The sequence below is a fragment of the Giraffa tippelskirchi genome, chromosome 9 (genome assembly GCF_054371585.1).
Source record: "Giraffa tippelskirchi isolate mGirTip1 chromosome 9, T2T-mGirTip1v1.2.pri, whole genome shotgun sequence".
Classification (NCBI taxonomy): domain Eukaryota; kingdom Metazoa; phylum Chordata; class Mammalia; order Artiodactyla; family Giraffidae; genus Giraffa; species Giraffa tippelskirchi.
In genome coordinates, this window is record NC_137283.1 from 39,406,904 (window position 1) to 39,433,027 (window position 26,124).

The following is a 26,124-nucleotide window of genomic DNA, read 5'->3' on the forward strand; positions in this document are numbered from 1 at the left end:
TGCTGGAAATCGAAAATAGAGATTTAAGAATGACAGTTTGGTTAGAGGGTGGAAGCTGAGATAATTCCATTGAAATTGTACTCTTTCCTCAGATTGCTTATTCGTTGTGTATGTGCAGTGGTGTTTTTTTCCAATAATGAATAGACACTATGGGGATAAGTGAGCTTCCCAGGTGGCGCTAGTGGTAAAGAAAGGGCCCACCTGTCAATGCAGGAGACATAGGAGATGCAGTTTCCATCCCTGGGTTGGGAAGATCCCCTGGAGGAGGGCATGACAATCCACTGCATTATTCTTGCCTGGAGGATCCCCATGGACAGAGGATTCTGGCGGGCTACAGTCCATAGGGTCGCAAAGAGTCAGACACGACTGAACCAGCTTTAGCATGCATGCACACACATGAGGATAAGCACTGGCTTCCCCACTGTTCATCAGGAAGTGTTGGGTCTCTTCTCTGAGCCAGGAGAATCTGGTCATGTTCATCTGCTGCTTTGAAGACCTTTGATGAGTTGCCACTGCTTTCAACTAAGGTCCTAAATTATTAAGATGACCTCTGAGCTCCTATGATGATGGCCCAGCTTATTCTCTGACCAGTCCAACACCATTCTGCCTTTCTCTCTGTACTGCAACCACACTGACCTTCTCTCTTCTCAGACATGGCAAGCTTCTTCCCATTTGATGCTGTTCTATCTGGAAGTTCACTGAGTCCCCTTCATTCTTTAGGTCTTAGCTTAAATGCCTCTTTCTGAGGTCATCCTTCTCTGATCCCATGCTCACTCACTTTCCCCTGCAACAGACTAGGTGAGATCAGCTCAGTTTTTGCCCTCATGGCAGTGATCATAATTGTTAATTAGATCACTACCAATTAATTGTAAAATTAATATCTAATCTCTGTGCCAGACTAAAACTCCTAAAATCAAGAGTAGTGTCTATGCAGGTTGCATTGTATCCCCAGCACCCAAAGCTGTGCCTGGCACTTAAAGTCCTTTACTAACTGTTTTTTTTTTTTTTTTTAATATTTCTATTTGATACAAATTTAGTATAATTATGAAGACATTTTGGAATTTTGGCTTAGAAGATTTTAGAGCAGAAACAGGTTCTTCTCTGTTTGATTAAATTCTTCACCAGCATATTAAATTCTTCACTGTTGGCTTAAATCTTTATAGCCAGCCTAAGTCATTTGATTTCTACTCTAAATGTTCTGAGCTCAATATCCAAAGAAACTTTGATTTCAGAGGAAGCGCACCGATCCTATCAACCACCAAACATGTTTTTTTAAAAGTCTTTGGGGGAAGTAGGAGCGGAGATAAGGAAGAAATGAAAGACATCCTAAAGCATATTGAGAACCGCAGATAAAAGCAGCAGCTTGTGAGAAGGAGGTTAATGCATATTGAAGTAGATGTCACTAATTTCATATAAATTTTCCATCAGGAAGTTAAGAGCTTTGGGTTGTTTGTTCATTGAATTTGTACTCCTGACTTATTTTGGCCTTGGACCAGTAATTAATAATGTAAGTGTGGAGGTGGAAGAAGGAAAAGATATCAAGAAGAGAAGAGAGAAATAAGATGAGGTAAAGACAGGCAAACAAACAGACATTAAATCTACAATATAGTATATTATACTAAATAGATAAACTACAGACAAGTCACAGTCATAGGTTAATCCTTCACTTATGTTCTACACAGTGTAAATAGGTATTCTGGAGGGAAAGAAAAAGATGGTGGTGAAGGGCTCTTTGTCATTGCTCAGGTAAATTTGGAAGATTGGTTTAAATGGAGCTTCCAAGGTCTCTTTGTTTTTTGAGTTTTCAGAGAAAAAGGTAGAATATTCAGCATTTCCCAGTCTTGCTGGTTTGGTTAACAGCATTCCCAGTTCCCTAGGACTGAGATTTATACCAACCCTTGTGTTCAGATACTTTTTGGGTAAAGTTCAAGGAAGCATTTAAGCCATCCCAGAGAGAACACCGCAAGACAGTGACACATGTAATGAAGATGCCTCTTCTTGGCACCTCTTCTATCCTGGCCTCAAGGTGTAAAAGCATAGGAATTGTCACTAACAGGGCCTTGCCATTTTCTATATAATTATGAGGATTGTATTATGAAAATTAATGAGAATTTTAATGGGATAGGTGCAGAAACCTAACTTTAAAAAATAACCTGTTAGGAAAACAGTTTGAGTTAAAAGGAAAACAGTTTGAGTTAAAAGAAACAACCCAAAAGTCAAGATTAAGTTCTCAAATAACCAGTCATTGCCCTCCCTCCCCTCTTATACCCTTAGTCCTGCTCCTCCCTTTGCAAATAGCCATCAAATAATTTGTGAATGTTCATCTCTCTGGGTGTATTTTTTAAAACGCATTTTGGAAATACTGTTGTGATTTTTTAATATTTCCTAAATTAAATCGTAGAAAAGAATGATAACTTTAATATTAGAAATTATTATTGCTTTTCATTCCAATAATATTGAAAAATAACAGGAAGGGCCCTGAAGCAATTGCTGTATCGTCTTATTGTTAAAAACTGCCACTGACAAGGACACAGTCTATGTACTTCTAGTGATGTTAGACTACTTTGATTTAATCCTCTTCATTTCCTTTGCTAAGGTTTACTGTGCTAAAAAATACATTTTTAATAGAGATTTTATTATAAAGCACGACCTCGGTTTCTCTTCACAAACGATTCTGATAACACTTTGACTCAGATCCTGGAATGCTAAAGCTAGAAGCAGCATTAGAGACAGTCCGGTCTTAGTCCCTGAAGAGGAAGCTGGTATCAGAGGCCAGATAAGACTTGGGTAGTCTTGCTGGAGTTTTGCTCCTTTTCCTTCTCAGAGTTAACCTGAGACTAACGAGACAGTACATATAAGACACTTCAACAGGCAGCTTCACACATAGTCAGTGCTTATTAAGAGTAACTAAAATTAATATCATTAGCATCATCAACCATTCAAATATTTATTGAGCATCTACTATGTGGTTTGGAAAGGCATCTGCCCTAGTGGTATGGACCCATTCCAAGCTCTTTGTATAGCCTCTAGTTCTGGATCTGCCATGAACAGGGTAGACCCCCTAGAACAATTTTCTAGTTTTCTTTAGCATTCTTTTTTTTTATTATTATTATTAAATAAGTAAAAGATTTAGAGAGAATTTTGAGGTAAAAAATGGAAAGTGATGTGTAAAGTCCAGATCTACCAGAGATAATCCTTTTGGCCAGACCCATGCTCCTGGTTTGCCAGTTCAAATATTTTAAAGTAATTACTGAAAAATTAAAATCATTTGCCAAAGGATCATCACAAGATAAGGAGAAAAACCTAACATTTATTATCTCTATATTGTTTCAGTTTTTTAAAAATGTATAATACCTACTCATCTATTCGTTTATTATATATAGAGACATATACACTTCCCTGATGGCTCAGCAGGTAAAGTATCCACCTGCAATGCAGGAGACACAAGAGACTCGGATTTGATCCCTAGGTCAAGAAGATCCCCTGGAGAAGGAAACAGCACCCCACGGTAGCATTCTAGCCTGGAAAATTCCATGGACAGAGGATCCTGGCAGGCTACAATCCATGGAGCCACGAAAGAGTCGGATGTGACTGAGCGACTAAGCACAACAACAACACATGTGATGAGCTGAAAATTACATAGATTTGAAAGCTAGTCTAGTCATATTTTAAATAAGGAAAGGAAATATAGGCTGTAGACAGTGGCTGGTCATGACAATAATTAAATTTTTCTGAATTTTGAAGCACCGGTTGTTATACTGATGTTGATTTCAATAACTTCAGTCGCAGCCACTGGGCAACCCCCCACACTTCAGGCTTGCCACTGAGAGCGGTTTCAGTGTTCCCTCTGTGCTTTAATGGAAGTGAATATTTTTCTGTAGCTCATGTGTCACCAAGCATTTATTGGAGGCACCCTGTGGGTGAAGCATTGTGCTAGATCATGAGTAAGGAAAGATACATTGATTACACTTGCTTTCTACAAGGCATTTACAATCTAGTAGGGGACCAACAGATCATTTTAAATGTAGTGTAGTAAAGAAATGGATCAAGACAAAACAGAAGCTAGAAGAACCAGGCTATTCTACCAAAAGAAACTCAGGGGAAGAGATATTTGATCTGGGTCCCAGGGATAAGTAGGAATTTTACTTTAGGCGTATGATTTGACTGTTGCAAAAGATTGAGATCTGGAAATTATATGATACATTCAAGCAACTCTGTGGTTTGGTCCTGCATTGCAGGCAGATTCTTTACCAAGTGAGCTACAAGGGAAGTGACAGGATCAAGAAGTGACAGGATCCTGCCAAAAATTTAATTGATTGACCAAATAATATTTAATATCTCTAAGGGAAGAAAAGATAATCCAGACACATCGTTGTGCATCATGTGTAACCATATGTGTGAAGAAGCAGGAGGATATGATACTCAATCAAGAAAGCAAGCAGTCACTGGAAACAAGTGCCATGATAACCAATGACCAAGATGTTGCAGTTATAGCTATTATAACAATGTTCAAGGTCATAAAGGAAAAGTTTGATGTAGTGCATAAACAGATGGGGAATTTTGGATAAGAAATGATAACTGTAAAAAGAAATGGGAATACTAGAATTGAAAGGTGCAGTGGCTGAAATGAAAAATGTAATAGATGAGATTAGCAGACAATTAGATTCTGCATGATAAGAGGTTAGTGCACTTAAAGTCATATAAATAGAAACTACCCAAGCTAAAGAACAGTGAGAAAAAAGAGTGAGAAAAAAAGGAATTATTCTGAGGTAGATCATCAACTTAAATGTAAAAAAAGAAACTGTTAAGTTTCTAGAGCAAAATGTAGAAAATATCTTAGTGACCTTGGGCTAGACAGATAAAGAAAAAGGAGTAACTACAGAAGAGAAAAATTGATCAACTGGACTTCATTAACATTATAAACTTCTGCTTTTCTAAAGAATTGGTGAAGAAAAATGAAAAGGAAGAAAATGTTTATACAATATGTCTAATAAAGGACAGGTATCTAGAATATGTATTTTAAAAAAAACAGCAACAAGCTCCTACACTTCAATAACCAAAAATGCCTCAATTTACATAAAGGGCAAAAAGATTTCAACGTGCATTATCTAAATGTATAAGTATGTTTTTTTATATATGACCAATGATTCCATTAAAAGGTGTTCAATATCATTAGTTATTGTGACTATGAGGAAAAAAAAAAAACAGAATATCTCTTGATTCCCACTGGAATAGCCACAGTTAACGTCTGTGGTGAGTGATGATTATGAGTAACAGAAACTCTTACACATTGCTGGTCAAAATACAAAATGATAGACCACCTTTGAAAACAGTTCCATTTCTTGTAATGTTAAACATATGACTTTATTACTCAGCAATGCTGCTCTCTATGTATTTACCCAAGAAAAATGAAAACATCCACAAAAAATTTTTCTATACAAATGTTCATAGTAACTTTGTTCATTAATTTATTTCTTATACTGGAAATAGCTCATAACTCCTTCAAGAGAATAAATAAATTCTTGGGTGCTTATTTGTATAGTGCAATACTGTTGAGCCATCATAATTATAGTTACTGATAAACACAGAAGCATGGATGAATTTTAAATAGCTGAAAGAAGGAGATGAAAGACTGTACATATTGTATGATTCCATTGATTTTATAAAACAGTCAAAGCTCACTGCTGCTGCTGCTAAGTCGCTTCAGTTGTGTCCGACTCTGTGCGACCCCATAGACGGCAGCCCACCAGGCTCCACCGTCCCTGGGATTCTCCAGGCAAGAACACTGGAGTGGGTTGCCATTTCCTTCAATGCATGAAAGTGAAAAGTGAAGGTGAAGTCGCTCAGTCGTGTCCGACTCTTAGCTACCCCATGGACTGTAATCTACCAGGCTCCTCTGTCCATGGGATTCTCCAGGCAAGAATACTGGATTGGGTTGCCATTTACTTCTCCAGTCAAAGCTCACATGTAAGGATTAAAATCACATCAGTCGTTGCTGATAGAGGTGATGGTGCTTGAATGAAGGGGCCACTGGAAGCTTCTTAGGGTGATGGAAATTTTCCCTAACTTGATTCAAGTCTTCATTTCATGTGTGTATACACAGTGTAAAATCTATTTCATCACATGCAACTTTACCTCAGTAATTTAAAGATACAGAATTTTTTAAAACAGGCAGTGAAATAATCCAAACTGCTAATGATGATTTTGTGTAATAAATCAAGATAAGGTTGTTCATTAACATATCCAATGTTTCAAATCCATCAAATGTATTTTGGCTAAGAACATAATCTAGGAGAGTTTATTTGTTGTTTTATGATTTGATTTGTATTTTTACTAGTTTTCATGGTTTTTTAGGATAAAGGTTTACTTAGAAGTTCTGTTGTCTTCAGAATGGAGCAGAATTAGCAAATTTCTCTCCAATAAAAACAGATAATTCCCTAGACAATTCACTGAAACGGTATATCCTTAATTTTTTTTTTTTTTTTAATACTCTGGAGGGACATTGAGGAACGTTAGTTATTTTATTCCAGGGAATTGGCTGCTGGTTGAGAAACAGGCCCTGGATAATTGAAGCCATTTGTCTGAGAGCTGAATGTACAGGCAGGAATAGGACCTGACTTAATTGAAAAGAATTGATATTACAACATTAAGAACACTGATCCTCTGAGAATGAAAGCAAAAGGGCCAGGCCAGGGTCTACTAGTATTTAGTATTGTTAGGGGAAGATTGTGTTCATTTTCCAGAAGAGTTCTCTGGTGATGAGAATCAGTGATAATGGACTGACACAAAAAAATCTCTTCTTGTCCCCCATTCTCCTCAGAGGGCAGACATAATGGGGCTAAGAAGAATCAGAGGCTGACCCTATCATATGGGTATTTTCAGTTGCTGTACATGTCACCTTAAACCTACACTTGTGATCAGCATGATATAATAGAAAGACCTTGAGACTGAGCATCACAGACTTAACTGCTTGTGAACTGTGTGACCTTGGGCAAGTCTCTTAGCCTTTCCAACCTTGTCTTGAAGGGTTGCTGAAGGATGAAATGAAATATCATGTGAAAAGTGCTGATTAGCCTATGGTATGTTAACTAAAGATAGCCCCTTCCTCCTTTTACAAAACCTCAGCTCTATACAAAAAAGTGGTTTGTAGGATTTCTTGAGGATGCATTGTCTTAAGTTGAAATGAATAATGGAAAGCAATAGCCATTCATTGGCAAGTAAATCGTTGCCACATTGTATATGTTTTATTTAGAACACCACTGTTCTGGTCATTAAATGGAGGCAAAATGATTTGTAAATACTAAGTGCCCTGCTTGCTAAGAGGCATTAGCATCTATGAATTTTGCATGCCACTTGGACTAGACTGTTAATCAGGTGTGTTTTATTGCTATGTATTTTCAAGAGAGGAGAAAAAAAAATCCACAACTATAGCAACTGAGAGCTAGCTAAAGTTCTGAATATCCAAACTCAGATTATTTTAAAATTCTTGACTAGGAATTGACTTTCTGAGCAATGGTATCATAGTAGATCTTAAGAACTAAGAAAGATGCTAAATCTTTGCAAATCTTCATGTAAGTGTCAGACATTTTCCTCTGTAAGCGATGACCTTCTGAGTTCTATGAACAGAACAGAAGGGTCTGTGACAGCAACATAGCCTTCCTTGGAAAAATCTAAATGAGAAATGAATTGTGGGATGGGAGAAAATACTATTACTTAACAAAATAGTTTGTTTTAATGAATATAAGCTATTCAGGTGAGTCTAAATCAGCTATTATTTTAATATATATGTATGTATATTTATGTATAGATGATGTTAATAGTGAAAAAGTAAGTGAAATAGTGGGGGAAAAAAGCCCTAAAACTCAGTAACTGCTGAAAAAAAAACCTTCATTTTTCAACAATTTGTCATATATTTTTTCAGTAAATCAGGCTATTAATGAAAACGTGTAACTTGCAAGCTTAGAGTCAAAGCATGTCTTATTTGCCTCCTCCATGTGTTTTTTAATAAAGAAATCTTAAATCTATGGTAAATTTTGAGTTGCCGAGAAGATCTCAGTTTCAGAACTCTCAGTATTTGGTGCTTCCATGTTGCTAAATGGATTGCCAGTAACAGTTGATTGAATGAGTAAAACTGTATGAAGAATATATGTAACAGCAATATAAGCATTCAATGCTCATTTGCTTTTATCTACTGGGGATCAGGTATAGTGATAGATGTTGAGACTTAGCCTAGCCATTCCCCATATGCATGCAATAAAATGTGTTGTCAAAGTTGTAGAGTATGACAGAAGGAGCCCCTAATTCTACCCATGGTAGGATCAAAGGAGATTTGATGAAAGAACTGTCTTGAAAAGTCAGAAAGTCAGAAGTGGGAAAGTCGTTACCTTAAAACCAGCATGGAATGCACAGACGTTGTAGAAAAGCTCAGAATGTCTGGAACACAGTGGTAGTATGGTGCTCCTAGACCAAAAGTACTATTTGCAAGGCTCTATCAGTTGATTCTCAACAGGAAACAGATGGCAGATTCAAAATCATGATGAATTGAAGAGTTTATTTACAAGGGCACTATTGACAAAGTTGTGGACTGAGTGTAGGGAAACCACAGAAAATGTATATAGTGGAATCAGTGATAACAGAGCTGTTATTTCTTGACATGAAGGGACAAGGGGAGGGAGCTGGGGTTGAAACCACAAAGGATCAAGGTGTGGGGAGGAGCTTGGCTTGAGAAGACTGTGACCTTCCGCTGAGGAAGCCAGATAGAGGTGACCTCCCAGGGAGGGACTAGAGGATAAATACCATTATCAACTCTCTTCCCTTCTTCCCATCTCCTGCTTGGCCTCTCTTTAGGAAAATAGTGAGCCTTTTTCATGGGCAAGTGGAATCTGGGAATCCTACATGTTTTCTTTACATCAGCTTCCCTGAAGACTTTTACCTGTCATCCACCCTGCTTCCAAGGTGGCGCTAGTGGTAAAGAACCCACTCTCCAATGCATGAGATGTAAGAGACACAGGTTCGATCCTGGATTGGGAAGATCCCCTGGAGGAGGGCATGGCAACCCATTTATTCCAGTATTCTTGCCTGGAGAATCCCATGGACAGAGGATCCTGGTGTGTTACAGTCCATAGGGTTGCAGAGAGTGGGACACAACTGAAGCGACTTAGCACATCCATACCCTAATTCTCTTAACCATCATCTACATTTAGACAAAAGATTGTTATGATTCATAGAGTTACCCAACATGAGTAAGTTGAAAGAACTTCCTGAGAGGCTTGGGGTGCCTCTGAGGCTCTGTTACATATAGTTGTCATCACCGCTGTTCAACTTCTTACTTGTCAAAAAAGCATGTGTTTGTTCCATATTTCATTGACTTTTATGAAAGTCTCATTAGGCTTTTGTATATCTTACCCTGTTAATCCTCCATCACAACCTATGGGTAAGGCAGATTGAGGCACATTTTATTGATGAATAAACAGTGTCATGGAAGAATTCATAAAACTGGAGGTACCATTGAATAGAAAAAGAGCTCAGCCTCATTCACCTGTATGACGATAAAGTATTCCTATACGCTATAACATATGCATGCCATTTACTCTCTCCTGTGATTAATCTAACACTTAAATGCCAGACACTGTGCAGGTGGTGGGGAGGAGGAAGGCCCCCTTCTTCTCTATGATGAGTACACAGCACACACCTGGTAGTATCATTAGGACTAGAAACAAACAGACAACTATGTTAAGAGAGACTAATTGGATCAGAAAAAGAGATGCAAGTATGTTCTGCCCCTCCCTTCCCAAAATCCAAGCAGAAAAGCTTTCATATTTGACATGTGTTGAGCTTCTAAGAAATAAATCAGTTTCAACTGAAGATTCAGAGCACCATGTCAGGAGATTTGTGTGCAAATTGGTTGAGATGCTGTGTGATGCTGCAGATCTTGAACTGACCTGTGTCACTAGCTTTAAGAATGGAGGGAGGATTTTTTTTTTTAATGAGGTCTGTAATGAAATAGGCCTCTGGATTTGACTCTCCCATGAGTGGATCCACGTGAGGTTAGGTAGGAGGTGACATTAAAGCTTGCTGCCCTCAAAATGACTTATCCTCCTGCAACTCTTGAATGTTTCTGGGGGTCGGGAGGGGTTGTGATAAGAATATTTATTTCAAAAGTAATAAGCTCTGTGTTCACTGTCACTGAGGATTCAAACTGCCTTCCCTAACCCTTTCTTTCTTCTTTTGGCCAGTGGAGTGCTAATGTCTATAATGTTGTGTTGCTTTTCTCATCTTTTATTTGTGTGATCCTCAAATTGCTACCTCCTTTATTTTGATAACTGGCCCAATAATTGCCCAGAGGAACTCTTAATCATTGCCACTGCATCTTCTGTGAAGAACCCATCCTTTGTTGTTCCTGGTTCCTCCTAGGAAAATCTCTTTACATGCTAAGTAAGTAAGTTAATTGTTAGTCGCTCAGTGTGCCTGACTCTTTGTTACCCCATGTACTGCATCCCACCAGGCTCCTCTGTCCATGAGATTTTCTAGGCATAGATACTGGAGTGGGTTGCCATTTCCTTCTTCAGGGGATCTTCCCAACCCAGGGATCGAACCCGGGTCTCCTACATTGCAGAAAGATTCTTTACCGGCTGAGCTACAAGGGAAGCCCTTAATAAATACTAAATAATTACTCCCTTACACACTACATGTTGACTCTATTTAACCTCCTCTGCCTGTGGCAGTTTCTTTTATCTATAGATTACAAGTGGTTGAAATTTTTTGTTTATTTGTTTTTTTGCTTGTTTTTCAAGAAGAAGAAAAGGACCAGGTGATAAACACCAGAATCTCTTGTCTCCTTGTTTAAAGAAGGAGTGTCTATGGGTTGTTATGGAGATGGGGTTGCAGGCTGTCACAGATTTAGGAAAAGATATTTTAATATTTAGAACAATTAGGTATTTGGGTAATTTACTTTTCTCAGTTTTGTCATCCAGGTGTGATAAAGTCAAGTCAGTCTACTCAGTTCAGTGAAGTGGTAAAGTCTCTGCTGAGTAATTCTCAAGTAGGAATCATGGGGGAGATTTCTTAGTATTGTGGTATAATCCATCCTATGCGGCCTGTGTTCACTAAATACCTACTTTGTCACTAGGGCTGGGTAAGCACTGATAGGTTTCTGCCCCTGACTTAATGACCTTTTTGTTTTATGTTCTGTAACAAGTTTCAGTTTCAGTTTAGTCACTCAGTCGTGTCCGTCTCTTTGCGACCCCATGAATTGCAGCACGCCAGGCCTCCCTGTCCATCACCAACTCCCGGAGTCTACCCAAACCCATGTCCATCGAGTCGGTGATGCCATCCAGCCATCTCATCCTCTGCCGTCCCCTTCTCCTCCTGCCCCCAATCCTTCCCAGCATTAGGGTCTTTTCCAGTGAGTCAACTCTTCGCATGAGGTGGCCAAAGTATTGGAGTTTCAGCTTCAACATCAGTCCTTACAATGAACACCCAGGACTGATCTCCTTTAGGATGGACTGGTAACAAGTTTACTGATACAGTAAAACCCCCAAGATGCTTGCTCCTTGGAAGAAAAGCTATGACAAACCTAGACAGCCTATTCAAAAAGCAGAGACATCACTTTTCCCAAAAAAGGTCCACAGATTAAAAGTTATCGTTTTTCCAGAAGTTATGTGAGAGGTGGACCATAAAGAAGGCTAAGTGCTGAAGAACTGATGCTTTCAAACTGTGGTGCTGGAGAAAATTCTTGAGAGTCCCTTGGACACAAGGAGATTAAATCAGTCAATCCTAAGGGAAATCAGTCCTGAATATTCATTGGAAGGACTGATGCTGAAGCTGTAGATACAATACTTTGGCCACCTGATGCGAAGAGCCAACTCACTGGAGAAGACTCTGATGCTGGGAAATACTGAGGGCTGGAGGAGAAGGGATGACAGAGGATGAGATGGTTGGATAGCATCACCAAGTCAATGGATTGAGTTTGAGCAAACTCTAGGAGATAGTGAAAGACAGGGAAGCCTGGTGTGCTGCCGTCCATGTAGTCGCAAATAGTTGGGCACAGCTTAGTCAAAGAACAACAATAGCAAAGATTATTTCACAATAATATAGTTTAGTTACCTGTAACTATCAAGTTTACTCTAGTACAGCCTCAACTAACAGTGCTCTTCCATGGCACAATGCCACTTCTTATTGTCTAAGCTCTAATCTCATTGATATAAGCCATTTAAATTTACCTTTATGCTTCTTGAGCTTGGGTGTCAATTTGATAATAACCTCATGATTAAACAAAAAAAATCTTAAGAATGGCAAAGATAAAGAACAATTTTCACTAATGAAAGTATTTATGTAATTAACCTACCCTCTAAAAAAGATTACTGACAAAGGAAGTACACCTGTGAATTGCAACATAAAGAGCTTCTGAATTGAAGATTTAATCAATTTACGTTTGTCATTTTTATTTGTCAGAATAGATTTTAAGTGTTTCTGATAAAAATTGGAAGAACCTATCCCTATTTCCATGTAACTCTTTCTCCTTGTAGACAGCTGCTGCTGATTGTTGCTTTGCATATCCATTGAGTTTTAAAACCTATTTCACTTTGGCTTGAAATTTACTTTTTCTTAATAGCAATTTTCAATTTTATTTAGATACACTAAAAAATGTATGTAGCCTTTGGAGTTTTTTTCTTTTTTTATCATTTAGTGTCATTTTCTTGCTTTGCTTTATTTATTTTTTTTAAATAAAGCCATCTGTTTAGTAAACATGGAAAATAGATTGATATGAAACCCAGAAAGTTCATAATGACAGCTAAATAACAGATGACAGATTAGATAAGAACAAGTCATTAAGTTGGCCTATAAAAGGACAGCCATCTGCACCACTAAAACAATCTTCCTATTGATGACAGTAATAATTTTCAGAGTCCATGACAGCTAAGAATTTATAGAATAAAATGGAAAAGCTTGTAAACTTGGAAGTGAAGCTTGATTTTGGCAATTAATGTAACCATTTTGTTTCAGGGTTACATGACAATGAGTGAAGATTATACAATATCCTTTGAGAACAAATAATCCTTTACTCTGTGTATTTACATGTTTTATGTGACACATATAATGACTATATTACCATTATTTTGTTTGGCTGAATTATTAACAGATGCAGAGAGTATAATTCATTGATGACTAAAAAGATTTATAATTCAAAAATTTTTTAAATCTTAGTTTACAGATTAGTGATTTATAATTAAAACATAAGTTTAGTGGGGATATTTAAGGATAACCAATCACAGATCCACAGGGCTGAAAAAGGCCATAGGGCCATCTGCCCTTACCGTGCCAACGCTGTCATCAAAGTTGAATCCAATTTTATAATCACTAATGAAATACCAAAGAATAACCATAATAAACTGCACAATGATAATATATATTTAGCAGAGTTAAACAGAATCAGGGTACCAACAGTTAGATCTGCTTAATTTGAGGAAACTGTATCTGCTGACATTTAAAAGCGAGATTAAATTAGTGGTTTTAAAGTTGGAATTGTTTTTCATATTCACTCATCAATGAGCTAATCCTCTGTAATGCTAAATGACTTGAACCTTTGCTCTTCAACATGGACCTAGTATTATAACTGAATTTGGTGAAAGTGGTTTAACTGGTATTGGATCCTGAGTATCTATACTTTCCCTGTTTCTTCACATCCTTTGTGAAAACGTATTAATTGATTCTTGTAGAATGAAATACTTCTGAGGTTTGGTTGGCCTGGGACTTTGGGGAGAGTTACCCTCTGTCAGAACCTAAAATGATATCATTGAAACTGAATCTTTACTTAGCGGATCCTAGGAACGTTATCGGAGAAAGCAATGGCACCCCACTCCAGTACTCTTGTCTGGAAAATCCCATGGACGGGGGAGCCTGGTAGGCTGCAGTCCATGGGGTCGCTAAGAGTAGGACATGACTGAGCGACTTCACTTTCACTTTTCACTTTGATGAATTGCAGAAGGAAATGGCAATCCACTCCAGTGTTCTTGCCTGGAGAATCCCAGGGACGGGGGAGCCTGGTGGGCTGCCGTCTATGGGGTTGCACAGAGTCAGACACAACTAAAGTGACTTAGCAGCAGCAGCAGGAGGAGGCACTTTATGGTTTCTATTCCTATGCCTTGGGTTTTTCTTTTTTTATGGCTCTGATGGCTGTGACCGCAGCCATGAAATCAAAAGATGCTTGCTCCTTGGAAGAAAAGCTATGACCAACCTAGACAGCATATTAAAAAGCAGAGACATTACTTTGCCAACAAACGTCTGTCTAGTCAAAGCTATGGTTTTTCCAGTAGTCATGTATGGATATGAGAGTTGGACTATAAAGAAAGCTGAGCACTGAAGAATTGATGCTTTTGAACTTGTGTTGGAGAAGACTCTCAAGAGTCCTTGAAGACTCTTGAGAGTCCCTTGGACAGCAAGGAGATCCAACCAGTTAATCCTTAAGGAAATCAGTCCTGACTATTCATTGGAAGGACTGATGCTGAAGCTGAAACTCCAATACTTTGGCCACCTGATGCGAAGAGCTGACTCATTGGAAAAGACCCTGATGCTGAGACAGATTGAAGGTGGGAACAGAAGGGGACAACAGAGGATGAGATGATTGGATGGGATCACTGACTTGATGGACATGAGTTTGAGCAAGCTCCAGTAGTTGGTGATGGACAGGGAAGCCTGGTGTGCTGCAGTTCATGGGGTCGCAAAGAGTAAGACATGAATGAGTGACTGAACTGAAGGTGGGCTTACACATACCTGAGTAAGAAAAGTTTCAAGTAAAATTATAAAGAAGAACGCATCGCTGATAAGTCTGTTTTTCACACATAGCTGATAATAGCATGTTAATGTATGTACCTTTTTATGCATTTATATGCATTTTAAAAATAAAATGAAAATTGTATCTTAAATAATGTTTGGTACCTGCTTCTGCTCACCATTTATAAGCATGTCATATGCCTTTAAAAAAATCCTTTATTATTCGTAACATAGCAGCCATTGTACCATATAGCATATTTGATATTACCAACTATTTACTATGGGACATTTAGATGATCCAGCTCATGATCATGATTGAACAATTCCAGTACATAAATTTCTAGACATCTGCTTTCTTCCTTAGAGTTCCAAGGAGTAGAATAGTTAGGACAACTGTATATTCAGGTTTTTGCTGCTACCATATGTCTCCTCAGAAAAGCCATCAGGCTCACCATGACCGCATGAATGTTCTTTTCCTTGTATGTGTCTTAACTTAAAAAGAGTTGGTAATATTAACAATGAATCTAACGTCTTGCTTTAATGTGAATTTTTGTGTATTGAGATAGCCTTTTTTTCCCCCTTTGTTTTTCAACTGCTGGAATAATATTTTTCTGTGTAGTGCTGTTTTGTTACCTTTGCCCACCTCATTTCTAAAGGGTTGACTTTATTTATTGTTATTACTCTGAAGGAGTCATAGCAAGAGTAGCAGAATAACATTAAGATCACCTTGACATTTCTTCAGGAGGAATGGTTTCAAGTTGATCCTCTTAAACCACTGAAATAAACATGAAGGACTGCCCTCTATACAAACCACAGTTATTCAACTGAAAATCGAGGCTGTCTGGCAAATCATCTCTTGCATTTTAAGGAACTGATCTCCAAAGGGGTTGAGATTAGAGACCTGAATCTTCCTCACTGAGTTGCAAGGCCGTTCTGACAAGAGGGAGCGCCCTTATTTGCTGATAAGTGACAAAACTAGAAGAGAAGGAATCTAAGAAGAAATGTCCTTAGAAAGGCACAACTCTTTACATTTGATATGAGTTAATGATCAGACAGGACTTAGTGGCTGAACAACAATGATATGCATGTATTGCTTGAAGCAAGGTATGAAAAAATTACATCTGGGTATAGTGGATGCCTATAATATTTCTTGCAATTTCAACATATATTAGGTTGTAAAATTCTTAGCTTCCTATTGTTCTGTTTAAATCTTTTATCTTTGAAGACCCCCTGCCTCAGACTCACTGCTAAGAGGTTTAGTGTTTTCAAAGTTCTCAGTATATTTCCCCTTGCATTATCCAAGCTTATTGTTGCCTTACCATAGTTAAGTGGCTTCCCTTAGCTCTGGCACAGTCTTGGGTATTGGCATTGATTTATTTACCCTTCACTTCCCATTTACTGAGCACCTACTATGGTCAAAGTACATGCTGAAAGTACAAAACTGAGAGCCATGTTCCCTCATCTCAAATAGAAATTACTCTCTTGGGAAAGATAGTTGCTTGAAGGCATAAAGTGAAATAATAGCAGTAACACAGGATTGTTAGAGAAGTAGTGAGAAGAGGGACTGAGTTATCAAGGAAGCCTTCTTGGAGTAAGGGCTACCTAGTTAAATCTTTAGAAGTCCCAGGGGTCAGCCAGAGCTGTGACTGAGCAGTAAAGAATATGCATGATTTTTGCAGGGGCTTGTAAGTGAGTTTGTTAAGAAACACATTGTGAGAGGGAATAATAGTCTTTGCCCTTTGTAGAACTAGAAAACCTAGCCGTTTCAAAGACTGGAGGTAAATAAATAGCTACAATCCTTTTTTCTTTAGCGGTTTTACTGTACATCTTTGTGAAAAAAATCTAGAAGTGATTTCCTTTGAAATTGTTTCCTTTAATATAGATGCTGTGATTTTAGTGAAAACTTTGACACTATTTTATGTGAAAGGACTTCAACATTACTGGCAATATATGGCATAAAACATGATTATTTTGTTTAAAGGTGGAAATATTGGATCAAAAAAAAGTCTATCAAACAACAGTAATTAACAGCTTAACCTAAAAACTCCTCTTTGTTAAGTAATTGTTTTGCTCTTTCCTCCAATCATCCATTCATTTGTTGAACAAACATTTGTTAACCCTTAGGCATGGTTAAACAACTTTGTTTTTGAATGCAAAGGTATAAATTAAGCACAGTTTTTCTTGGTGTAAGTTCTGTCTTGACAGGATTATCCATTTTGTTAATTATTATGGTTTTCTTTTCTTTTTCTTTTTTAATTAAAAGATAGGTAGATTGGAGATAAATAATACAAAATACAGTAGCACTCTCAAAACAGGTATTGGGTGTTTTAAATTTTGCTTCAACCAGGAGAATCATCTTGGGGCTATAGAATGAGTTTTCCTTCTTCAGACACTGTGTTTTTTTTTTTTTTTTTTTTTTTCAAATACCTACAGCTGTTTGCATCCACAATAAATGTTGATATGAAAGTGTTAGTTTTGTTTTTTGTAAATTGCATGAGTAATTGTCCCCCCAGCACTTGCTAAGTTGATGCTTCCTTTTTTAATGGCTGTAATATATTTGTAAACATGTTTCTTAACTTACTTGAAAACATGTTTCCATCTCATTTATTTGCAGACAACTTACTGTCTGTTGAATCTTTAGCTTCTTCTTTCTAATGACTCCTTTGAAATATTATTTTAATGAACCTATGAAACACATCATTGTATTCTTTATATTGTGGTTGGACTGCTAATGAGACTCATCCATTAAGTAAATGGCTTTGTAGGCAATGGAAATGTAATAAATAAAGTTAGTCTGTTCTTCTTTACTACTTTTCTGCTGATGGGCATACCACATGCTGAGAAGGTAATGTTTCATGACCAGAACAGTTCAGTTGGTAGGCGGATTGGGAATCTTTGCATTAAAAAAAAAGAACATCATAAAGGCACATTTGCAACCCCAACTATTTTTTTTTTATCAAATTATAAGGTAATGTATTTTTAATGCAGGCATTGTATTCCAAATGGGTATGCCTTATCAAAGATATCAAGTATCCGTAGGATACTTATAAAGGGAAAAATATTACTTCTCTAGAAATAGAGAAGAAAAGAAAGAAAACCTATTTTAAGATATAAAATTCTTTTTTTGACATATAATGCACACTGTTACTTATTTCTGTTATTAATAGTAGTATTGAAGCATTTTAAAAATAATTAAAAGAGATAGCTTATATAATGTATAGGGCTTAGCATAGGGGTTAATACATGGTAACTTTAAGCAGTAGCATTATAAGATATAAAATTCTCCAAAGGAACATCTGAGCAATGGATTGCATTACAAAAACTAAATTCATGTCCTTTTCGATTTGACCTAATTATTGGCTTTGATTCTCTGCCTATCAAAAGGAGATACTGGTGTCAAAAATTATCTTGCACGTTTCATCTTGTTTTAGTGGAGTCTGGTGGCAACTACCAGTTCCACCTTCGAATCCCAAGTGTCTTTATTGTTTGCAATAAAATGTTATAAGCATTTACTCCTCAATATTCCAGTGACACATCTAATATTGTTATTATTATTAATTTCATATTTGTAATTCAATGGCTTTCTTTAAGCTCATGGCTATTCTGATCAGTAAAAACAACAAGATGGCATTGCCAACTGTTTCCACCCCGCTCCGCCCCCCCCCACCCCGACCTTCTGGTATGGGTACCATAGTCTGCCTGCAATGGTAGAATTTCAAGGTCTCCAGAGCTGTTGATCTTGGAGAGACAGCAGTAAGCAGTAAGATCTTGAAGCAAGATCTTAGCCTGGATGAAAACCAGGAATCCTAGCCACTGACCAGCAAAGGCTAGAAGTTCCCCTGGCTCTTACCCTCATCTGAAAGCAAGAATGTTTCAAGGAGGCAAAGACTTTAAAAATAGGTACAAAATTTATTATTAGAGACACAGTATGAGTGGAAGAGTGCACAGAGAAACAGTTCAAGACAGTAGCAAGGCAGAGATACATACCTGGAGAGAAAAGGGTGTGGGCATCCCCCCAAAGATGAGTGCAGTAAAAAGGCTATTAAATCATTTATACAGGGCAAGTCTTCCAGGTCTTTGTTTACCTTTGGCAAATTATCTTGCTTTGTTTTCCACACCTGCCCTGCCCTAGGATCCTCCCTGACATGAATGTACACCTTTTATCCAAGATGGATTCCATCCCAGAGTCCTATGGGTGCGCTGGGGCTTGGCATTACGTATTTTGGTGTAGTGTCCTCTCTTTTTGACTCCCAAGGAACCTCTCTGCGCATGTGCAGTGTCTCCCTTGTCTTCCCCAAGGATGGGGAATATGTGACCTTTTGATCTTTTACTCCAAAAGGGTTTAGCCCCTCTATCCCTGTCATAACTGTTATGTTAAAGTGTTCACAGGAGACAGAACCTAGCTATTTATCCTGTTTCTGTTGTTATTTCCATCTCAAAGTACAAACAAGAGGCTGATTATAAATATCTAGCCTAGAACCCACCTACATCCTTCCTCAGGAAATGTAAACAGGAGGCTGGTAGTAAATGTCTAGCTTGGAGCCCGTCTATCTCTTGCCTCAGTGTCAAGGGCGCCACCCCTTAAGAATAAAAATTTGAAATAATGAACTTTTTCTGGGTTCTTTTAAAGTAGTCGCTGTGGTTTGGGCACAGATGAAGGCAAACATTGGCAGAGAACAGGCATTTCTTCCCTAGCCAGGACTTTCTCTATTGTTTTAATCCCATTGCCCTAAGGATTGCTTTGGTGGAAATGAAATATAAAAGGGAAAATGAGGTAATGTCACATTTAGCACAGCAATAAAACTGAAAAACTATCCTCAGGTTGAAAAGTTATTTTGTTTTACAAGAAATAACTAGTGCAAATTCAAATAACAAATGTTATCTTAAAAAAAATAATAGAATGCATTTTTGTGTTGTTAACATTTGTGAAATCAGGCTCTTATAACAGATAGCATGTCATAGTTTTTAAAAAGGTATATTTTCCTAAATTACATAAAATAGTGGTGGGTCTTAACATTCAGGTCATCTGAGATTCAGTAAACTACTGAGGTTTGGGATCTTATTACTTTTTTCCCAGTAATGGGAGGTAAAAATGATGTTACTGTTTTTAAACAAATGTCTACTTTCATGAATTTGGTTGAAGGAACAATGCCCTCTTTTAGTCTCAAGCTTGATTTTATCTATCTTCTAGACCCTTACTCTTTCTAGCCTATGAGCCCTTGCTTACCGCAGAGATCTATCTTAATGATTTATCTTTGTCTGTGAGCTTGAAGACAGGTTTCAACAAAGTGCCTCCTATAAGTAAAGAAAATACACTTCAGTGAGGACCTATGTGAAATGATGATTAACTGTATTTTAAAGGAATTATTCTAGAGATACACTAAGCTGCTCCACACTCATTTAAAGTTGGCAACCTGTTAACAGTTCCCCGTCTGCTCCACTTAGGTCAGCCAACTTCTGTTGGGTAACTGAAACTGTAGAGTTTGAAAGCAGAACACAAAATGCCATCCTTAAAATTGGAGCTGTCACGTTAAGTTATGTCACATTTTGTGACAGGTCACAAGAGGAAGTGATACATGATTTTATAAACACGTCACCCAAAGCAGGCTCATTGAAATTCTAGCTCTCCACCAATGTTAGAAGTTATTTTCCATCAAAAATTAACAGGATCCAGGACTTTAAAAAGGGGTCTTTTAAACAGAAAAGGGAAGTTTTTCTACTCTTGTGGACAGTTCCATCTATAGTGAATTAGAGTGTAAATAGGGGAAAGAAAGAGATTCTACTGTAGAAAATGATGCAGGTCTAACTAATTTTAAATTTTGCTGTTGCTGTTTAATCGCTAAGTCGTGTCTGACTCTTTGTGGCCCCATGGACTGTAGCCTGCCAGGCTCCTCTGTCCATGGGATTTTGCAGGCAAGAATACTGGAGTGGGTTGCCATTTTCTCCTACAAGGGATCTTCCAGATACAAGGGTCAAACTCCTTGGATCTGCTAGTCAGATGGATTCTTTACCACTGTGCTCTCTGGGAAGCCCTAAATTATAGCCTGAAAGTGAAAAACAAAGAAAAGTATTAGTTACTTACTCATGTCCGGCTCTTTGTGATCCCATGGACTGTAGTACCCTAGGCTCCTCTGTTCATGGAATTCTCCAGGCAAGAATACTGGAGTGGGTAGCCACTCCCTTCTCCAGGGTATCTTCCTGACCCCAGGATCAAACCCAAGTTTCCTGCATTGCAGGCAAATTCCTTGCCATCTGAGCCACCAGGAAAGCGCAGGTGGATTCTTTATGACTATGCTACCTGGGAAGCCCCAAATAGTAGTGTAGGCCAGTGTAAAAAAAGAAAACATTATTAGACTACAGGGAAATTAAGAGAGTGAGTGTTGGGGAGATTCGGGTGGTATTAGTAACATATATGGGGAGGTAGCATTTAGAATAATTAACACTTTCTCTTTCTCCCCCACATCTACACATACTGTTCCAGATGAAGTCTAATCAAACAGCAGAATACATAACTGGAGCTATAGCTATAGAGTTACAGCTCTCCATTTTCATTGTGTGCTGCCTTCCTGTAATTTTGCCGTAGACTACTAAAGAATGCATTCATTTAGATAAGCTTGGGCTTCCCTGGTGGCTCAGCTGCTAAAGAATCCACCTGCAGTGCGGGAGACCTAGGTTTGATTTCTGGGTTGGGGAGATCGCCTGGAGAAGGGAAAGGCTACCCATTCCAGTATTCTGACCTGGAGAATTCCATGTACTGTATAGTCCAAGGGGTCGCAAAGAGTCCAAAACTGCTAAGCAACTTTCACTTTCATTTATGATTAGATAAGTTCCTGCCCCAACCCTCTGCTCCACCCTCAACCTCCATTCTCCACACTTGCAGAACTGCAAGCGACTTTCAGTGTCTCAACAGACTGTACAAAAGAAATTTCCCTTGAAATATTTGTGTTGGTGTACTAGACACTCACAGCTAACAATTTATGCTGTCAGTCTGTAATATTTCATCATACTGAGTTACATTTAAAGTATTGTATAGTAGATATGATTCATTGCACAAACTAAGATATGCAAAAATAGCCATTTTCTGTCATTTAATTTTATTTTAGATATCTATTCTATTAAGGTGGTGGGAGAAATGATATAGTTGAGGTTCTCTTTCCTCTTTCCTGGGTTTTTATGAGGATGGGGCAGGGCCCCATGTGGTCCCCAATGTCACCTGTCCACTCTGGCATCAAGAAGAAACCTGGTGTCCTGTGTGGTCCTCTTTGTGGTATCAACATAGACCTGCATGTGGCTGGGTCTGCAAAGCTTCTGGGTCCCACGGTTCCTGCTCTGTCCATGGTGCTAGTTAGAGCACAGGGCTCTTTCACTTGCTTGCATGCTGCGTTAGAGCACTAAGAAATGTGGGTGGGAGTGTTAGGTGTATAAAATCCTGACAGAAAAGGACTGAAAGAAGAACTGTGCCCTTCTCATAAGGCTCTCCCTTATGGAAGGAGGGATCAGATCTTCTTTCTACTCTTCCCCCATATCAGCTGAGGTTTCTGCCGTCTCCCAGGCCTGGCCAGGGGGCCAGGAATCTGATTCTTTGTTATCCGTGCTTTCACTCTGCTCTTTTCCCTATTTCTAGTCTAAGTAGTCTAGATGGAGAGAGTGGTGGTTTGGATTGGGTAAGGAGAAACCATGATCTTAATCATGGTATTTTCTTTTATTTTTGTTTTGTTTTGGTAACCCATTTTGTTTCTTCATATCCTAGATATTGATTCACAAAAGTCAAAGAGATTGTCCATTTTTCCTCATTTTTCTGCATTGTCACATTCCTTTCCAAAGGAAATGAATACAAAGTGGCCCAGCTTCTTGAATAAAGAATGGGGCAAAGGAGGGAGTAAGAAGAGATTGGGGGTAACTGCGGAGAAGGCAATGGCACCCCACTCCAGCACTCTTGCTTGGAAAATGCCATGGACGGAGGAGCCTCGTAGGCTACAGTCCATGGGGTCGCTAAGAGTCGGACACAACTGAGCGACTTCACTTTCACTTTTCCCTTGCATGCACTGGAGAAGGAAATGGCAACCCACTCCAGTATTCTTGCCTGGAGAATCCCTTGGACGGCGGAGCCTGGTGGGCTGCTGTCTATGGGGTTGCACAGAGTCGGACACGACTGAAGCGACTTAGCAGCAGCAGCAGGGGGTAACTGTCAATTGATATCGGAAACAAACATCTATAGATGCTTATTTTTCATTTAAAGGATGTCAGTCTTCTTATGTGATGACAATAGAGCAGGGTTTAATAAGCATAAAAGTGGGAATCTAACAATAAGGTCTTGAATGTAAATGTTCCTCCTTATTTGTTCTGGGCATGTACTGTGACTTTTCTGTGTCAAAATTAGATGTAAAAATGGGGCTGCTGGTGGATTGCTGGAGAAAGTTGGGAGAGAGATCTTTGTGACAGCATTTGCTTAAAAAGCCAACAAATGTGAGTTTGTTTCCAATTTTTCCTCTAATCTATTTTTCTTCATTTCTATCCACTATAATGCTCAACTTTCAATGTCTCCAGCCAATATTTTTACCTCCTTTTAAGCCTCAGTTAAATTTTTGGCTCCTTATTCAAAGACAAAAATCTTATCAATTTCCAGCTTCTTCTCTTCCTATGTTCCATGTTGATTTTGAATCTTTGTGTTTTACTTGAGGGAGAGAGCAACTCAGAGTTTTACCGAATTATGTGAATCATCTTGCTATTGATCAGAAGAAAAGGATACTTAATCTGTTTTTTTTAAGAGATGATTCACATTAATGTGAATATATATGTCACAGAATTATACACTTAAAAATAGTTAAAAAAAGGTAAATTTGGAGACATATTTATATACACACACACACACACACGTATATATATGAGTTCCCTGGAGGAGGCAATGGCAACCCACTCCAGTAGTCTTGCCTAGAGAATCCCATGGACGGAGGAGCCTGGCAGGCTGCAGTCCATGGGGTTGCTAAGAGTCGGACACGACTGAGCGACTTCACTTTCACTTTTCACTTTGATGCATTGGAGAAGGAAATGGCAACCCACTCCACTGTTCTTGCCTGGAGAATCCCAGGGACAGGGGAGCCTGGTGGGCTGCCGTCTATGGGGTCGCATAGAGTCGGACACGACTGAAACGACTTAGCAGCAGCAGCAGCAGCAGCATATGGGTTCCCTGGTGACTTTACTGGTGGCTCAGACAGTAAAGAATCTGTCTGCAATTCAGAAGACCTGGTTTTGATCCCTGGGTCAGTAAGATCCCCTGGAGAAGAGAATCTGGAGAAGGGAATGGCAACCCACTCCAGTATTCTTGCCTGGAGAATTTCACGGACAGAGGAGTATGGTGGGAGGGCAGAGGAGTCTGGTGGGCTACGGTCCATGGCGTCGCAAAGAGTCAGACAAGACTGAGTGACTAACACTTCACATACACACATATATTTTACCAAAAAACACAGCAAACAAAATGACAACAGAACATTCGGTGCCCAAATACAAAATTTTCGTAAAGTAAGAATCCCAGGAACTCTATAACATCTACTAGATCAAGAAGTAAAGGCAGTTTTTTCAGCACCTTTCTAATCATACCAAGTCGTCGGCTGTCTGCTCTGCTATGCAGAAATCTGTCTCTGCTTTTTAAACTTCACTCATGCAGTTTTTCATTCAGTAGCTGCTTACTAAGCTCAGGCTGCATACAGCCACTGACCAGGGGCTGTGAGCATTTCTCTAGCAGCCTTTGCCTACCTCTCACTAAAATACCCAGAAACACAAAAAGAACAAAGAACTACAACACCCATAATGAAGATGGAAGTTAACCTAGAATTTGGGAAAGAATAATACTAATTGTAAAGCAGAGAGAGCTGTCTAGAGGCATATTCTCAGAATTAAGCCCATAGCATGTCCTACCTTCCACCTATGAAAAAGATGTCTTGGGAGAAAAGGGGAGAAGCAATAAATAGTGGGTTACTTTCAAGGCGCAGCTCTAACACAGAGTTTAGAGTGCAGTTAAAAAGATTTTGTACAAGTGCTTCTGATTTGTGATAGAAACTGTTTTTCCCATTCTCTGTTGTTCATTGTTTTCATGTGGACACAATTCTTCAGACTTCTGCAGAATTCCCATATCTGTGGGTTTGAAATACAGTGCTGTAATCGAACAGATTTTAATTTTACCTTTTTAAGATTATACTGGGTATTTAATCATTTAAACTAAAATAATAAATTCAATATATTACTGTGAAAAAAGGCTTACTATAGAATTACCACTTGAACTAATGTGCTTTATGGACATAAACAGCCAAAAACAACACTGCTCCATGCTGGAATAAAACAAACAGGCTCTTTCAATAATTGAGTAATTATCCTGTAATCTATCATCTTATGTATTTTGATGTTTTGCTTAGAACATTCTCAAGTCATTTCATTTGTGCACATTTCATCTTTCTAACTGGATAATTTAGTATTTGATGTTAAGGTAGTATTGTTGCAGGAAGGGGGACCCCTTCCAGGGCCCGAAACTGGGCTTCTGTCTAACACTTGGAAATGAATTGTCTGAGGAGACACATGTGCTGACAAAGCAAGAGATTTTATTGGTGATGGGATTAGTTTCCAGGTTGTCTTTAGCCAATCATTCTGATTCAGAGGCCTTCCTGCTGTTGCACGCCTTGTTCAGCCAAGATGGATGCCAGAGAGAAGGATTCTGGGAGGTGGTCGGACATGTAGTGTCTCTTTTTGACCTTTCCCGAGCTCTTCTGGTTGGTGGTGGCTTATTAGTTCCATGTTCCTTAGCAGGACCTCCTGTCGTAAAACAACTCATGCAAATGGTTACTATGGTGCCTGGCCAGGGTGGGCGGTTTCAGTCAGTGTGCTTCCCCTAACAGTATCTCACAAGAGCTGCTCATCGAGTCCGGTGCATCTGGAAGGCAATGATGGCAGAAGTACCACAGTGGATTCCCAATGTCTGTCATGGGAACAAGAACAAAAATTAGAGGTCAAGTGCCTCTTACTTGCTAGTTCTGGCTGTATGAACATAATATATATTTATCGAGTACAGAAAGAGTCACCAAGACAGCAAGCCTGACTTTTTTTTTTTTTTTGGTACCTTTACATTCATATAAATGTGTAACTTCAATCGCATGTGTCTCTTCTCTCACTTGGAGTTTATTTTGTTGAGTTTTTAGTAATGATTTTGTTGACTAAAAAAATATAGTCACAACCTGAAAGTATAGAGTTACTTTATTTGGTGGGAATGTTTCGCACTCTGAGCCCTGGAGACAGCATCTCGGTAGTTCTGAGAAATCTGCTTCAAGGAGACAGGAGGGGAATTCAGGCTATATATAAGTTTGC

At 38.6% G+C, this 26,124-nt stretch overlaps 1 protein-coding gene across 41 annotated transcripts in view; it reads left to right on the top strand.

Annotated features, from left to right (window-relative positions):
* Positions 1 to 26,124, top strand: part of FHIT (fragile histidine triad diadenosine triphosphatase) — a 1,651,033-nt gene that overhangs the window by 983,819 nt on the left and 641,090 nt on the right. For 3 of the 41 annotated variants that reach the window (XM_081524702.1, XM_081524711.1, XM_081524709.1), the window contains exon 2: positions 23,153 to 23,238. The exons of 34 other annotated variants lie outside the window; for them this stretch is intronic. The gene's annotated coding sequence lies outside the window, so the exon portion shown is untranslated. Of the gene's footprint in view, positions 1 to 7,641; positions 7,754 to 23,152; positions 23,239 to 26,124 lie in introns of those variants that run through there. 4 more of the 41 variants (XM_081524704.1, XM_081524712.1, XM_081524703.1 and 1 more) reach the window with 4 other exon arrangements.